The sequence below is a fragment of the Silurus meridionalis genome, chromosome 4 (assembly GCF_014805685.1).
Source record: "Silurus meridionalis isolate SWU-2019-XX chromosome 4, ASM1480568v1, whole genome shotgun sequence".
Classification (NCBI taxonomy): Eukaryota; Metazoa; Chordata; class Actinopteri; order Siluriformes; family Siluridae; genus Silurus; species Silurus meridionalis.
Window position 1 is genome coordinate 15,150,700 of NC_060887.1, and position 16,787 is coordinate 15,167,486.

Consider the following 16,787-nt stretch of genomic DNA (forward strand, 5'->3'; position numbering starts at 1 on the left):
CCCCCGAAGCTAGCTAGCAACCTAGGAAAGGGTTTGTTCGCCACTTCCAGACCAGTGAATCCAGTGACGGGTGGTCAAAGCGTTCTCTGCTGGCCTAATCAGAAGCACTGACCTACATTTACAACCTTAATTCTAATATTTGTTCCATGAAATCGTATTAATTTATTTCCAACAGTTTATTCTCTTTATTTTGTAGCGTTTCTCTTGGCTGCACTGCAGTACGTGTATGTAGATATAAGATTTTTTGCCCAGTCATATTTCAGTCTCTATCTGCTGCCATGTCAATCTAATCTGCCCAGGGCCTGCAAAGTAAATACTGCTGGCTCTTTGGCCATAGAGAATATTATCAGAATATTAGGGTCTGTTTCTTTAACCAATCAGATTTCATATTCGCCTCACAGGGCAGCTAGCTGGCCCAGAATAGCCTCAGCATTTTTCCGTCCTCTGATTGGTTGCTCAGAGGGGAAACTGTTACAGCCAATTCGACTGGCAAAACTCATGTGTAGCGCTCTGCACACATTAATACATCTGAGTTAGACTTTTTTATGCCTACGGAGGAAGAGAAATTGATTTAGTCTCAGACATACTTAAAAATCCATTTTGAAGAAAAGCTAGACATCGTGAGAAGAGGTTGGCCAACCCTGAAGCTAGCTCGCTTGTCTCAGCCCGGGAGAGGGTTTGTTCGCCACTTCCAGACCAGTGAATACGAGCAGTACCACTGGCTTACAGCCTCTGAGGAGCGGTGCAAATTATGAGTATGCATCTCTGGTCAGTAGGTTGGATTTTATCTAAATTTGTAGGTTTTTGTCTTGTTATTAGACAAATATTGATCTGAACTGCTCCAGATGATGTAGGTGCAAGTTGCGGTTGTAGTGTAGAGGTTTGGAGTTGTCTAAACGAGGTTTCTTGCTTTAGTAAAATGGTATTCACCATCCATATGTGAAATGTCTCTCTCTCTGTAATGCCACTCATTGTTATATTGCGTTTTTGTATAGTATTGATGGTTTCTATAATTGCGACATGATAGTGGTGGTATTAAGAGGTGGATTAAGTCAGATAAGGCCCCACTGAGGGCCCAGGTACCAAATGCACAGCCCACCAGTGATTAAACATAAAGCATGTGTATGAAAACTATGTTAAGTGGTGCCATTATGGTATAATCCTACCCTCGTTTAGCAAAAAAAAAAATTGATCAGTGTGAACTTCACCCCAGACCCAACTTCCTAAAGTTTGGAAGAACTATAACAAGCAAGTCAGGAGTTGCAGATCAATTTCCATTGAAAAAAACATATATTTGTAAATAATACTTCAATTTTTATTCAGTTTTTATTCATAAAGCACATAAAAATTATAATTTGAGAGTCCAATTTTGAACATCCCCACCACGTTACAGACCATCTCCTAAATACAAAAAAAAAAAAAACGCAGCAAACATTTGTTTGATATACCTATATAGTTCTACTCTATACTTAAATTCGTCAATAAAACACTAGTTTTTATGTCAGACACAAGTGTACAGAAAATATAAGTCAAATTACTTAACAAATTTAACTGTGTTAATGTTAATGACCATATAAACATCAGTCAATAATTTGGGCTAGGAGTCACAGTTCTGTGCCAACACGTCAAAGCTAACAGCGTAACATATCAAAGTAGCATGGCAGAGAAAAGGGACACAAGAGGATGACATACTGTTTGTTTGGTTTATAAATAGCTCACAGGCCAAGCTAGCAGGTTCTTCATCCATTGGTAATGTTTATTTGTTTTCTTGTAAATTTTTTCATTGCAAGCTTTTTTTTAATTGTCCTCAGAAAGGTGAAGAATATATGGAAAAAGGAAGAGACGAGTGTGAACAGAAAGAGAGAGAGAGTAAAGGGTGATAGCGATCTGTCACTTGGTGTAAAGATCAGAATGACGGCTCAGCTGGTGTTCTGTGTCACTTCACATCACTCGTCACAGGTGATGTCTCTGAGGAAAGATAAACGAGAGAAAGCATCCCTCTCTCTCTTTCTCGGCTTCTTTCTTTAAATGCCAATAAAGACCACAAGCTTTGCACGTGCAGGGAAATGTCACTCGTGCTGAAGGAGGTCAGATGGTGAAGTGAGTGGATTTTTCACCTCAGTCAGAGAGAATGAACTCAGATGTGTGGAACTGATCTAATCACCAAGGACTGAAAGGTATCTTATGCAAGTTTGACTTTAATTGTGATTTTTGATTTTCTTATTTTTATCTTAACATGTTAATTCTTGAAAGTGTCTATCCTGATGATTTAGTTATTTCATCAAAAACAGTCAAACAGCTAGTCAAAGGCTAATAAAGCTAACAGGAAATAGTAGCTTATAGCCTTTAGGTTAGCAACTAGCAAACTGTAACTCTTTGCCTCAACAAAAGGCATTACACCCACTGACACATGAGCAAATCCGGATACAGATTAAGCACATATTGTTTAACTGATGGCCCTGCGAATTTATGAAACAAACAAGACAGCAGAGTAAACGTCTCGATTGTTTAGCTCTCTACATGTTCTTCAAACTGAAGAGAACTTTCTTAAACAAGTCCATGAAATATTAAATTTGCAACAACATGATGTGAATAGTTTTCCTGGAAGTAAAGGAAATCTGTTAAGCATTTTTGCCAAGAAATCTGGACGTGATGTAGCAGAGCAGCTTAGAACAACACAAACACATCTGAGAGATGTTACATAACCTCACACATTTAATATGAATTCTGAGAACGAGACAACGTCTCATTAGACAAACAGAGTAGTGATTGATATGTTTCTGTGGTATGTTTGTTTATTTATTTATTATACTGCAACATCAATGACATGTTTCTCATCTTCCTAGCATACCTCATATTCCTAAAGTGCTTCACTTTCCTTACATTCCCCAAGCCCCTCAATTTCCTTACCTCCCGCATGTCCCAACGGTTCCTCACATCCCTTACATCCATCATATCCCTCAGGTTCCTCATGTCCCTCATATCCCTCAGGTTCCTCATGTCCCTCATATCCCTCAGGTTCCTCATGTCCCTCATATCCCTCAGGTTTCTTATGCTCTTCATGCCCCACACATCTCTAAGTTCACACATGTCTCTCATGTTTCTCACTTCTCTCAGGATCCTCACAGCTTTCACTTTTTTTTTCTTAACTCCTTCAGGTTCCTCAGGTTCCTTGTGCTCTTTATTTCTCACATTATTTTTCTTGCATCAGGGTTCAGTGCTTTTATTATTATTATTAGTAGTAGTAGTAGTAGTAGTAGTGTGCACTTTACTGTAAAATGTTAGTTTTCTTTACCTCACTTCCAACAATTTCCCACAATGCTCCCCTGATTGAGTGAACACTGTACAGAGCCAGTGATGGACAAATGCATTTTTTTCCCCAATACAACATCAGGATTAATGTTTTTGGGAGTGAATATGAGCCACACTGCAGGGATTAAACATGATCCTGTAGAGTTTGTGACCTGCTGATGGACAGATTCATGCATCGGAAATTCCATAAAATTCATAATTTGTGTGAATTCTTCATAAAGTTTTATTGCAGAACAAACTTCTGTTTTTTTTTCCAAATTTCCAAATTGTGAAATTGTGCTGAATTTAAATGAGAATCATTTTAAGGGACAAGTAGGCAAAAACAAACAAACAAACAAACAAACAGAAACCTGCCTCAGATTTTTTAAACAGATCTTTATAATAACAGAATGTTATGTTATTAACCTAATTTAACATTAAGACTTAACTAGAAAAAAAAAGATCTTTATAGTCGGCAGATGATGTATGTCATATGTATTTTGCATTAAATCCTCATATGTTCTCACTCATTAAACAAGGAAGTGATTAAAACACAGGAATGAGTATTGTTTTGGAAATAAATCCCCCAGACAGCACACTGTCTCTCGGGTTCTGTGGCCAGATCGCAGGGGATGTGAACTCGTTTCTTTTTTTTGATGGGAGAAAGCCACACTTCCACACTGGGGAACGGAGACGCTACACGTCAGATAATGCGACATGAAGGAATCCTCCTCCTCCTGCTGCTGGCTGTGGAGAGGTCTCAGGTCTCAAGATAAACTCCGGAGCCCGCTGGCGATCATTATGCATTCCCTTTTAACAAAAGACACAGACATGTGAAGTGTTTCTCCTCATGTCTGTGAATTATTCAAAGAAAATTTTTAACTCAGAATTCAGGAGGGCTGGAATTTTAGGAAATAACAGATTGGCTCGGATTGAGAACAGAGACACTTCTGCTCTTGTGTAACTTCTACTAGATGCTTTCAGTCTTCCCAGTCTCAAGACAGAGAAACCAGTAGATCAGTGAAGATCATATGGATAATGAAGAGAAAAAGGATTTAAAGTAGAAGAGATAAAGAACACAGTGCCGGCTATGACAGAAGAAAACACCAGCATGTAGCAATAGATGTGGAGACAAGGCTGACATACAGCAGCAGAGGGTGGATTCATTGAAACTACCAAAAACACAACATAGTCTCCCAACCATCAAAACCACTGCTGATCTAATCACAATTCTTTATTATGAATAAAAAACTATGAGTAGTCAAGGCATACGTTTCTCTCTGCTGTCTGTGTGCTTGGAGTTCAAACATAAACATCTCAAATTCTTAATAAATTCAGAGAAATAACAAGGATAAAACTTGCTTCTAAACTACATGCTCACACTACACATGCCGAACAAGTCTGAACTGTAAATATCAAAATGTGATTAATAATAAAGTATAAAAAGAATCTAAATTCCATTCAAAAGCTGGATATAAAAGTTCAAATGTTAAAAGAAAAATTTTAAGTATAGAGTCAAGTTTAAAAAGTTTAAGTGGAGTCAAATATGATTTACTTAAAAAAAAAAAAAAAAAAATCAAGCCAATGTCAAATAAAAATCACTACAAAAGTGTACTTCTAATTCTAGACACAAGTTAAAAAATTAAAACCAACTGCCAAACATCAAGCTGAATCAAGTCAAAACTGAAGTCAAGTCAAAGTTGAGTAAAGAAATCAAACGTTTGTTATAGTATCAGATATAATATATGGACAAAAGTATTGGGACACGTGACTTTTCCAGCCATATGTGGTCCTTCCCCAAACTGCACAAAGTTGGTGGCACACCATTGTATAAAATATCTTTGGATGCATTAGCATAACTTTTCTTTTCATTTAAAGTTGGAGTCTTAAGCACAAAGCCATCTCCATAAAAATATGGTTTACATGGTTGAAGTGGAAGCTCTTGCTGCTATAGAGCCCTGACCTGAACGCTTCTAAAAACCTTTGGAATAAACTGGAAAACTGACTGCACCACTGATCTGCATCACTACCTGACTTTATTTAATCCACTGTGGCTGAAAGAGCACAAAACTCCAGATTCTAGTAGAACATCTTCTCAGAAGAGTGGAGGTTATTATAACAGCAAATTAGAACAATATAGAACAAATCCTGTAATTTTTTGTTAGCTAATAAAAATAAATATTAAATGTAGTTTCTAGCTCAGGGACAGAGGAGTTTGAGGTTCTTTTATGCACAGAAAGGTGTGAAATTTAAATCTATCTAAAAATGTCATTTATTTCACATTACTGGTGGTGTGTGTTGTATATGTGTTGTGCTGTTTACTTTATATTCTGAACCATCGCTAGACGAGCTTCTCTCATGGGACCATAAACCAGAGCAAACATTCTTCATCCATGCTTTATTTCAGATGTAAAGTGCAAAGATGCCTCTGCACCATCAAAATGAAAAAAGAAAAAAAAAAAAAGAATAGAAAAGAGAAGAAAAATAAAGCTCCCTGTCATGATAAGCTTTGATGAAATATAGTTCAAGGGGAGAACGCGTACTCGTTTATAAGTAATGGGACACAGAGAGGGTCATAAATAAAGAGTGGAAGAATAGCACTCACGCTGGGTCGTAAATGTTATTAAGCAGGTGACTCAATGGAGTAAAGAAATAGGTAAGGGTAAAAAAAAAAAATAAATAAAAAAAAAAAGATACAAAAAAATGATCTAAATTTCATCAAGACTTGCTCGAATCAAATGCAGCACCTCTCAGAAACCCCATTGGAATGCTCATATTTGAGTGAGAGAGAGAGAGAGAGAAAGCGAGAGAGAGTGAGTGAGAGAGAGAGAGAGAGAGAGAGAGAGAGAGAGAGAGAGAGAGAAAAGAGAGAGAGTGAGAGAGAGAGAGAAAAGAGAGATAGAGAGAAAGAAAGCGAGAGAGAACTGGAGTTAGCGGATGCTCTGGAGGCTTCCGTATCCTCCTGTGGGACGTCTCTTTGAGGGGATGTGTAAATTTTTAATAGGGTCTCCCCTCCAGTCAAACAAATTACAGCAGATTCACACAGAGAGAGAGAGAGAGAGAGAGAGAGAGAGAGAGAGAGAGAGAGAGAGAGAGAGAGAGAGAGAGAGAGAGAGAGAGAGAGAGCACTCTGCTAGACCTTTGAGATCAATACATTCATTATTTAGCATATATCTCTCTCTCTCTCTCTTACACCTACACACACACACACACACCATATACTATATATCAACTTTTATTCTACACCGCAAAAATGTCTGATCAACAATTTAAAGTAAAATCTAAAGTAGGCTGAAGGGTAAAAGAATCTAGAATTTAGTTTTAAATGTACTCATGGTGGTTGTTTATCATCACGACCTGCAGAAAAAACTATTGGCACCCACGTCCCTCTACCTCTGTGTCTCTCAATAGAAAAACCAGCAGCGATAAGTTCATCTAATTTGGATAGAGGTGCATGTGGTTTGTATTTTCAATATAGCAGTGACACCTATATGGACATGTGACTGAATAAGTGTGTGTGTGTGTGTGTGTGTGTGTGTGTGTGTGTGTGTGTGTGTGTGTGTGTGTGTGGAGAAGACATAATGAGATTAGGAGTGTAAAATGTTTTTGCTGGAATTTCACATGCATTAACACTAAAGCCTTTTGATTTTCATTGTCAGATAGGGAATAAAAGGGGATGCCAATATTTTGTGTTTCATACAAATTTATAGTGTAAAACATTCAAAGGTGAAAAGAAAAAAACTGCTCAGATGTTCCCATTAGAGTTTCGAGGCCTAGTCTACAATTCCTTTGAAATTTCTGAATAAATTATTTATATTGTTATAGTTATAATATGTGATTGCTGATTGATTAGCCATGGGCTGTTTTATTATTTCTGTGAAGCTGAACATGGAAACAAGTCCTGTATACAAAATGTAAAAAGAAAAGGGGAAAAAAAAGAAACTGGCATGTAAAATGTTGTTACTTGCTTGAAAGAGATCACAAACACTCAAAGTTCTGATAGAAAGAAACTACTACAACATTTTGTTGACACAATATGGTTCCTATAAACTTTTTAATAGGGGCTCATGTAGGAAGTCTGCATTTCATGGTTTCTTCATGTTCTTGTTTAAAGGTAATATTTTTGTAAAGGGTTTATCATTAAAATAGGCGAAAAGGTAAAATGCTAGTTTTAAAGTAAAGTAAATGGGTAAAGCATCAAATCTTTGCTATTTTGGGGTCCAAGCATGAATCTATTCCTGATGGTTTTAAAATTGCTAAAAGGTTTTGGAATAGGTTTTAAATAAAAAGCTACGTATGAAAAGAGTATAAGTTGAGGGATAATTTGAAACACTGTTGGAACTATTCAAAAAGTGTATCAATGGTGTAGAATTGCACACTTCATATAAATCTTTGTGGACATCTGACTATAAGATTCATATGTGCTTTTTAAACAGCCCTTCCACATTTAGTCCACATTTGTTGTTATAATAACCTCCACTTTTCTGGGAAGATGTTATAATAGATTTTAGAGAGTGCGTGTGCAGCTGTGTGATTATTCAGACACAAGGGCGTTAGTACAGTTGGGTATTGATGCCAGTTGAGGAAGCCTGGGGTACAGTCAGCATTTTAATTCATCCCAACATTCATGGAGCTGGCTTTGTGCACAGGGACACTCTCATACTGGAACAGGTTAAGTGAAGAGAAAATGTAACACTACTGCATCAAAACACGTCCTATACAATTTTGTGCCTTCAACTTAGTAACAGTTTGTATAAAAAAAAACACATACAGTATAGCTGTAATGGTCAAGTGTACTTTAGTAAATATTGTGTATAACAAGTGTAATTTTTTCATGGTTTCTACTTTATAGTGGAAACCATTAAAAGAAAATTAAACTGCTTAGATGTTCCCATTAGGGTTTAGAGCACCAGTATACAATTCTTGTTTTATTGCTTAAACCAGTAAAAGATTATAATGGCAAAAAAAAGAGAAAAGTTTCAAAATGTTTGTAATTGAGGTCAAGTCAACATTTTATTCCTCTTTAGCTAAATATTTTCTCCAGTAGATGTTTGTGTTTGTGTGTGTGTGTGTGTGTGTGTGTGTGTGTGTGTGTGTGTGTGTGTGTGTGTGTGTGTGCGCTATCTACACTTCACAGTTACACTGCACAGTTTTTAGTAACAAACTATGGACACCTGAAATGTCAGGAGTGTGTACGAATAGAACAAACGCCATTAAATGGATATTTGAATAAAATTAAATTTTTCAAAAAGAAGCATTGTATTAGTTAGACTTCTGTAGAAAATGACAGGGGGGGGGTCAAGAGCGAGAGAGAAGGAGAGAGAGAGAGAGAGAGAGAGAGAGAGAGAGAAAGGTGGTGGGGGGCTACACTAACTGGCAGAAAGGAAAGGTCACTTTTAGGGGTCGGTCATCAGCACTATTGAAAATGTCACTGAAATGAGACGGTCAGTTTCTATTCAGTGGCACGAAGAATTTGCTCGTTGCCTTAAAGTCAAATTTAATTGCTGAAGTCCCACAAGTAAATAAAAAGGTGACATTTTATGCCTTGCCCAGGTCCCGAATGCTAAATCAGCCGCTGGCCTCAAATGTCAAGGTGGAATAATTTGAGCTGCTTTTCCTGACTTCAGGTTTCCCTTTTAGCCGAGAAATCCACAAAGGTCAGAGCGTGCGTTTGACTCCGGTGCGTCTCGTGTGGAGAATCGAGTGATTACAAATAACAAGTTGAGTTCTCAGAACTCATTGAAACACATAAACAAGGATTTAATCAGCTCTACATGAGGAAACGAGCATCGCCGAGAGGGACGAGGACGCGTAAGGCCGCCTTTGAGTGGAGAGCTTTCTGATTCGCTGCTCATTTACCAGAAGCAAAGCAGTACATCCTCTCACACAATCTACTGTAGTACACACAGCACTAACACTAGCATTACAGCCTCTCTCTGCTGTTTATTATTCACACCATCACACTGTCCAAGCTAGATAGTAAATAAATTGAAATAGATGAATAAATTAAAAGTGAAAATAATAATAATAATAATAATAATAATAATAATAATAATAATAAACTGTACAAAATTAGTTATATTAACAAACACAAAAAATGATAGGAATAGTGTACCTTTATATATATATAAATGCAATAAAGTGCTATAAAATAAAGACTAATTAAGGTAGAATAAAATTAAATATAAATAACATTTAAATAACGATAATAAATCAAACAAGAGTGTAAAATTATAATAAATAAAAAAATAAGGAAAAATCACAGACAGTACTTGCAAGTCAAACTCATTTCAAGCGTTTGTTTGGAAAGAACATCTCACCACACAGTGAGGGAAGTCTGGCACTCGCTAAATTAGTCTCACTAGTGCTCTGTTAACTTCTTCCACTTAATCGTTGTGTGTGTGATTAACAAACAGACCATTAATGAACTTAGTGCTGAATGATTATGAGCTTTGGGGATAATTAGGCATGAAATGGCCATCTCGGGGACGGCTAGACCGCAGCGGGACGTGGTGTTAGGCAAGCGCTAGCATGTGTTAGCGCAGGTCAGCTGCGTTGAGCTTTACTCTATGGAATAATTATTTATGCACAGCTTTGTTCAAGGCTGATGATCGTGGAAATGGCGTAGATTCAGCAAATGAGTTGAAAATTAGTTCATTAGATATAACGGTCTTTATAGCAGATCTTTAGAGAGAGAGAGAGACAGAGAGAGAAACATTCTTGAAACTTTTAAATCCCATACTTGTTAAAGATCAGCTGCTGGATCTGTCTAAAAGTTTGGCGTGAGGAATAAATGGAGTTGTTTGTTTCTATCAAAGAGTTGATTATGTTCTTATAACACATTCAAAATTTTATATTATATATATATATATATATATATATATATATATATATATATATATATATATATATATATATATATATATAGCATGAATACGTGATGAATATTTTAGCCAAGCTAGTGCGCTATCTGTGCTTACATTACCCAGCTAGCTTTAACTTAACATTAGCAACGTTTGTATCAGCAGTTAGCCAAGTTAATGTTCGCCCAAAGGCTAGCTGTTACAAAAGATTTGATTGTGTAGCTAACTGTTCCAGTTACATTTTATCATTCATAAAATCTAAAAAAAGAGAATGAATTTTGTGGCATTAACAGTGACACTGAGTCATCACAATGATGTTTTTATATATGTCAATAACAGCAGCGCACACAGTGGTTTAGCTTAGATTAGCTAGCTTTTTCGCAAAAATGTAGCTACACAATAGAATACTTCAGATATTTGTTGTGTGAAAATTACCTTGGTTAGCTAATGCTGCTAATTTTATGTTAAGTTAAGGCTATTTAGGCTAATTTGCAGTATTTGCCATTACTGTTATACTGTGTGGTTTAAGTCAGTGTTGTGTGAGCAGCATTACAGAGAGTGAGACGCTGCTGGAAAATAAACACCTTTGTGCTACACTGATGATATTTGAATCATGTAGCTCTGAGATGCCTTGTATTTTTGGAAATGCAGCCTGAAGCCATGCTGCAGCTTGACCCTGTGTTATGTTTAGAGCAGGATTCAGCAGCTGCATCAACACTATCCTGTATGTGAGATGGAGTAGGATTAAATCTGAAAACAAGCCGAGCTTTGTGTTCGGGTTGAGCGAGGGCAGCTGGTGGCTCTGATGACTGTCTGATAAATCGTAAATGTTGGCGGATTTGGGCGGAGCTTAGTGCAGAACTTGGCTTTTGTACAGTTCAGCTTCAAGTGCTTTCACACAAGGAGAAGCGAGATGACTGAAAAACTTCAAAAACATCACATCATGATTTCCTTAACGGCCTTTATCATGAGGTTTTCCATTTCAATAGTAAAAAAAAAGAAAAAGAACTACAATATCACCCAACATTGTTTTAAATTTAATCATTTTCAAAATTTTTAATCAAATATTTTTCTAATTAAATTATATATACATATATATATATATATATATATATATATATATATATATATATATATATATATATATATATATATATATATATATATATAAACAAATCAGCTAGTTAAAAGAGGTTTTACACTGTATCACCCCTACAACTGGTGTATGTGGGTATTTTCGCTCATTCATAAACCAAAATAACTGATAAAACAATCAGTGATTTAATTAGGATATTATCTTCATCTTGAGCCATCTTTTCTTTATAAAAAAAAAGGGGGACCCTGGTTACCATAGTGACGTTCTCTACAGGTGATAGATAGGATGGACCGACCTGAAACGAGATCATACACATCTACTAATCTCTGTATCTCATAAATCTGCTGTAAATGGGACTAGGTATAATCAGCACCTGATCCAAAATGGCTTTTAGTGTTAAAAAGGTGGAATTTCCAGTTTAAAGGCAACATGGATGTGTTTCCCTTCTAAAATGTCTTTTCCTCTGGTATTGACCGGACGCACAGGTTCGAATAAATCCTCGAGTGCAGGTTAGCATCTAAATGTTGGTTTTTGGAACACTTACTCATAACAAGCCAATCAAGGCACCGTAGCGAAAACCAAAGTCCCGCCCACTCACCTGGAATTTATGAACAGTTTTTGTGTATAACCCTTTGAACCAGTTACATTTAACAATCGGAAAATGTTAGAGTTTTCTGTTTCCTTTTAACAGCATTAAACACTTGTGAACTCCCTCACCAGACTATTGATTTTTTTTCTTTCAAGAAGTTAAAACACAAATTACACTTTGTAGTTTGTAACCAAAAAACCCAGAGAAGTTTCATTTTTTCAATTATAAACTAAAAAATAGGGCTATAATGGCTAGTGAGTCTGGTGAGGAAATGTGTGTTAAGTGCAGCAAAGACGTAAAGAACAACAGGAAGTAGGAGACTTGGGGAAATTCACTTTTAGCTAACAATAGTGTTGAAGCAAATTTTAGCAAATGATCACTTTTTTTTGGGATAAAATAAGAACAGCATCAACAATATATTGTTTAGCAATGCAAAGCAGCAAACAGGAAATGCTAGGTAATGTTTATGCAAAGATATTTTTTTAAGCATGGATGGTTTAGTGTAAATGTTGTGGGAAACAAATTGGGAAGACAAAGAAAAGAAAAATCACATCTGGTGAAGATATAAGTGAATCTCCATGCTGCTCTTTTAATCATCAATAAGTTACATTGTGATTCTCCATTTCCAGAATACACAAAAGGGACTCCTATGTTGCAATATGAAGGAGAAACAGGTTGTAGATGACTCCAGATCAATAAATCAAAATGAACCGGACACGACGATCAAATGAGTATCACAGGGTCACAGATCACAGATGTGGGTCGCCTTGTCAATAACAAACATCGGGTTCGTGTTGCTCATGATACAATGTTTGTAGTGAGGAGGTGATGCATCGAGGTCATTGATTTCAGACACTTCAAAAGAGACGAGAACTTTGGGTTCCATCTAAAAAAGAAGGCTTTTGCTGAATTCTCCTCAACGTCTTATTACCAATTGTGCGAGATTTCAGAGCTCTCTTCCAAGACGAGTGCGGGCTTCATAAAAGAGATGCATATCTGCAAAAAAATAATAAATAAGCACTCTTGCTTTCATAGCGTCTGGGAAAAAAAATGCAGAGAAGCTTTCAGAACGGTGGAGAGATTGTACACACCTTAAAAAAGCGTTTGATATCAGAAGCTGGATCTAAATCTAAATATTCAACATGTTCAGACCTTTCATGCATCAAAACTTGATTCTGGTGGCTCCTTTTTATCTAAAGCAGTCAGGGGGGGTTCATGTGAGTTTCTATACATCCCAAACACTCAGTGGATCAGAGGCCGATATGCCGCCTTTATCATGGGGGAATCAATATACATGGTTTTACATTGTGTTGAAAATGTATTTTGCTGTTTAAACCTTTTCCTTTATACTTGAACGTAATTGATTTAGCAAGACGAGTGTAGGCTTAAAGCAGTGGAGAGACTTGTATAAGAGCTTTTAAGTGCTATGAGTTTCTTTGAAGGTGAAATACACACAAAAAAACTACAATCAGATTTCAAGTGGAATTTGTATTGCGTCTGCACATAAACAAAAATGTGTGTGTGTGTGTGTCACTTGTTTATGGGTGTGAAAGCCTAGCTGCTAAACTCAGTGCTGATTTCCAAATCGTGAATGAACGCCCACGATCAATTTCCAACTGTTACATCAACCTCCATCGTCAAACCTTGCGCGGTCACTAACAGGAGAAAAACTCGGATCTTGCTTTAAGACGAAGACGAGTTTGTTAATTGAAGCATTCGTATCCTGCCATTTCCCACTTAGATGTCTTTTTTTCCCCTCTCGCTATTAATTGACGTTATTTGCTAAACGAGTGAGCGGCGGTGAAACGTGGGACCGGAGAAATGTGAAAGTGTTGCGCAGCGTGTTAGCTGAGAGGTGACAGCGAGAAGCAGGCTGTTAACATGGTAATGTTCGTGCGCTGCACTGCTGCAACACGTCTTTACAATGTCAGGGAAAAGACGGCATGATCGAGGCCTGTGACAGAGCGCACAGAACCATTAGCCAGTCTCGAACTAACATCTCCCAGTCTTGTTATTGTGAACTGATGCAACAAGAATGCAACTACAATGCTCCGGTGTCGCTCTCATGGTTCTCGTTGTGGCGCTAATCAGCGGTCGGGGACCTCGTCTGGCCCTGTGGGGGGTCTCTCCGCAGGATCGCAGCTTCTTCTCGACAAAAGACCCGGGTTTAATCATAGAGCAGGCCGCATAGGATTCCGGTCCCTAGGTAAGCTGGTAAGCACATCCGTCTCAGACAGCACTTTCTGTACAACCGAGTGATTACCTCCATCCGTTCAGAGGATGGATTAGATGCAGAAGGTGTAGGGTGAAACAACAGCCGAGCCAAATCACCCGACACCCTATAGCGTCCTCAGAGACTAATGTTTCCAGAAGCTCATTCATCGTACGCGTTCGAGAACTCAGGGGAAGACGAGTGTCGCAGAAAAGGTCGCTGCAGGTTGGCGGCACGAGACAGGAGGAAGCAGTGGGCCTCTTCCTCTCTCCAGCCGCTCTAAAGATATGCTCATTAAGGGTGTGAGAGAGCAGGAACTGACAGGACTCGTGAGCTAGTCATGACAAGTCTCACTGTCTAAAAAAAGGTTAGAGGACTCAAAAGCAATATCTCACCTCCCCTTCGCTTCAATTTGGAGCGCGCCGGCCCGCCAAGCTGCCCGTCAATATTCTCATCTCATACATCAAAATAGCGCTGCAGTGTTCAACATAAAACGAGGATTAAAATAAATAAAGCTGCATTCTTTATGTTGACTGGAATTCAGCAATGACCGATTTAATTGCAGCAAAATATAAATAAATCTAAGCAAATCAGGATGTAGTGTAGCGAGCTAGTTAAATCTGGGGAACACCGAAGAGATTTATTTATGTATTTTTTGATTCCGCACCCACGCCACCCATTTCCCACCGACGGCTGTCCACTTAAACCAGGGAAATGAACTAGACGCTGAAACGCAAGCCATTTTTATTGTTACGTCATGTGTGTACGTCTGAGGTGCCACTGGTGACAAGGAGCATCTGACTGGCAGATAAAATGATTGCTGACTCTCTCTCTCTCTCTCTCTCTCTCTCTCTCTCTCTCTCTCTCTCTATATATATATATATATATATATATATATATATAGATATAGATATATAGATATATTGTATATATATTTTATATAAATAATAAACTTAATGAACAAGTGATGGTTGCAAAGTGTGTGTGTGTGTGTGTGTGTGTGTGTGTGTGTGTATATAACACAAAGATAAACCGCATGTTGTGCTAATGACCGGCTACTCTAAAGAAAAACCCCCATCCCCCATCCACAGCTAAGTGTCACTTTCACATGATCTGATTACTTGAACATGATTAATGCAGTTGGTACTCAGATTCCAGTTGTCAAAAACATCGAAAGAGAAACGATGTTGCACAAACATTTTTAAATGTATATGAAGCCAGAAAACAGAACAGACACGAGCGATTATATTGGCACCATGTTAGCATGAAAAGAGACTGTGATGAGGTTGATGGTAAAAATGTTAACTAGCTCAGGTGATGAGACACCGCTCCAACTTATAATCCTTGTACTAGTCGTCAGTAAATTAGTTTTTTCCAGCAGGTTATAAATGTAGAAGTTGGTGTGGCTTCTTTCAGTGATATTGAAATGAAATATATGGTATATATGAAACTCTCAGGAGTAACAACAGTGCATGCTTTTGTTGTTTTAATAGAAATAATTATGTGGAATAAAGTGTAAGGATTGAGGATTGGTCAGGTTTGTTTGGAGGTTTGGGTAAAAGGTGAGATCTTGCACCTGTCATTGGTTTTCTCTCTGTATTTGTTTGTGTTTCATTCATTTCCCTGATAGCAAACCTCATGGAACACTAGCCAGGCCTTCACCATCTGTCATCTGAAAACCTTGTGGTTTTTCTTTTTTTGTCAAACAGAAGAATGATGGCTGCAGGCAGTTTGCAGGGGGACGTTTGTCTCAGTGCTGAGTTTGTATGAAAAGAAAATAAGGACTACTTTTGTTATCAAACTGCCTATGCAAAAACGCAACGTCAACTCGCTGTCACAGGCTTCAGACACGCAAATGGCAAATCTATTCAAAACAACTTTTGCAGAACAGCTAATGTGTGGAGGAAATGTGTGGAACACCTCCCACACAAACACACACAGGTACAACAATGTCTGAAACATCTGAGGACAACACTGCTGTGGATACAATGCTGAAATGGACGCAATGGCAACAATTAGAAGGCACAAAAACAATGCAAATGGTGGGATAATGAGATTTATATCTTTGAAGTTGAAGAAGTTGCAGCTTAACCTCTGACTGTTCCAAAGCGCTAACACTGGAGACTTTTTCCATTAAGTCAGATTTTTGTAATTTCTGTTTGATTGTGAATGAGCTGTTACTATGGAAACCATAATGTTTCAGCTCACATTAATAAAAACCTGATGATTAATCAGAACTGTGCTCTTGATTAGTGATTGTGTATCATACATAAGGACTTCTGGCCTCCGTCCATCAACCGTTGAACTCAGTCTCCTCTGTTTGGGATCTGTGATCATCAAACAGCATTAGGTCTTTCTGCTGATGAGGCTTTTTCCTTCTCCCCCACCACCCCCAACATTAAAACCTGGCTGAGAGAGATACGCTTTCTCCCTCTGGTGTAGAAGGAACTACGTTTCTCTCAGAATTGGGATTTGGAGTCTTATCTGAGGACAAGAGGGGGAGAGGGAGGAGGAGGAGGAGGAGGAGAAGGCGGTGAATGCTTATCGTCCCGAGCTCTGGAGAATGTCCTGGCTGGAAATCAAACAGCGAGGCCATGACTAACCTGATTAGGCGTGTCAGGGGGGCAGGAGTCTCGCCCGTCCTAGATCAAGTGAGTGTCGAAAGAGTGAGGGAGATTATCCAGTCTTATTAGACGAGCAGGGATGGGAGGAGGAGAAGGATGAGGAGGAGAAGAG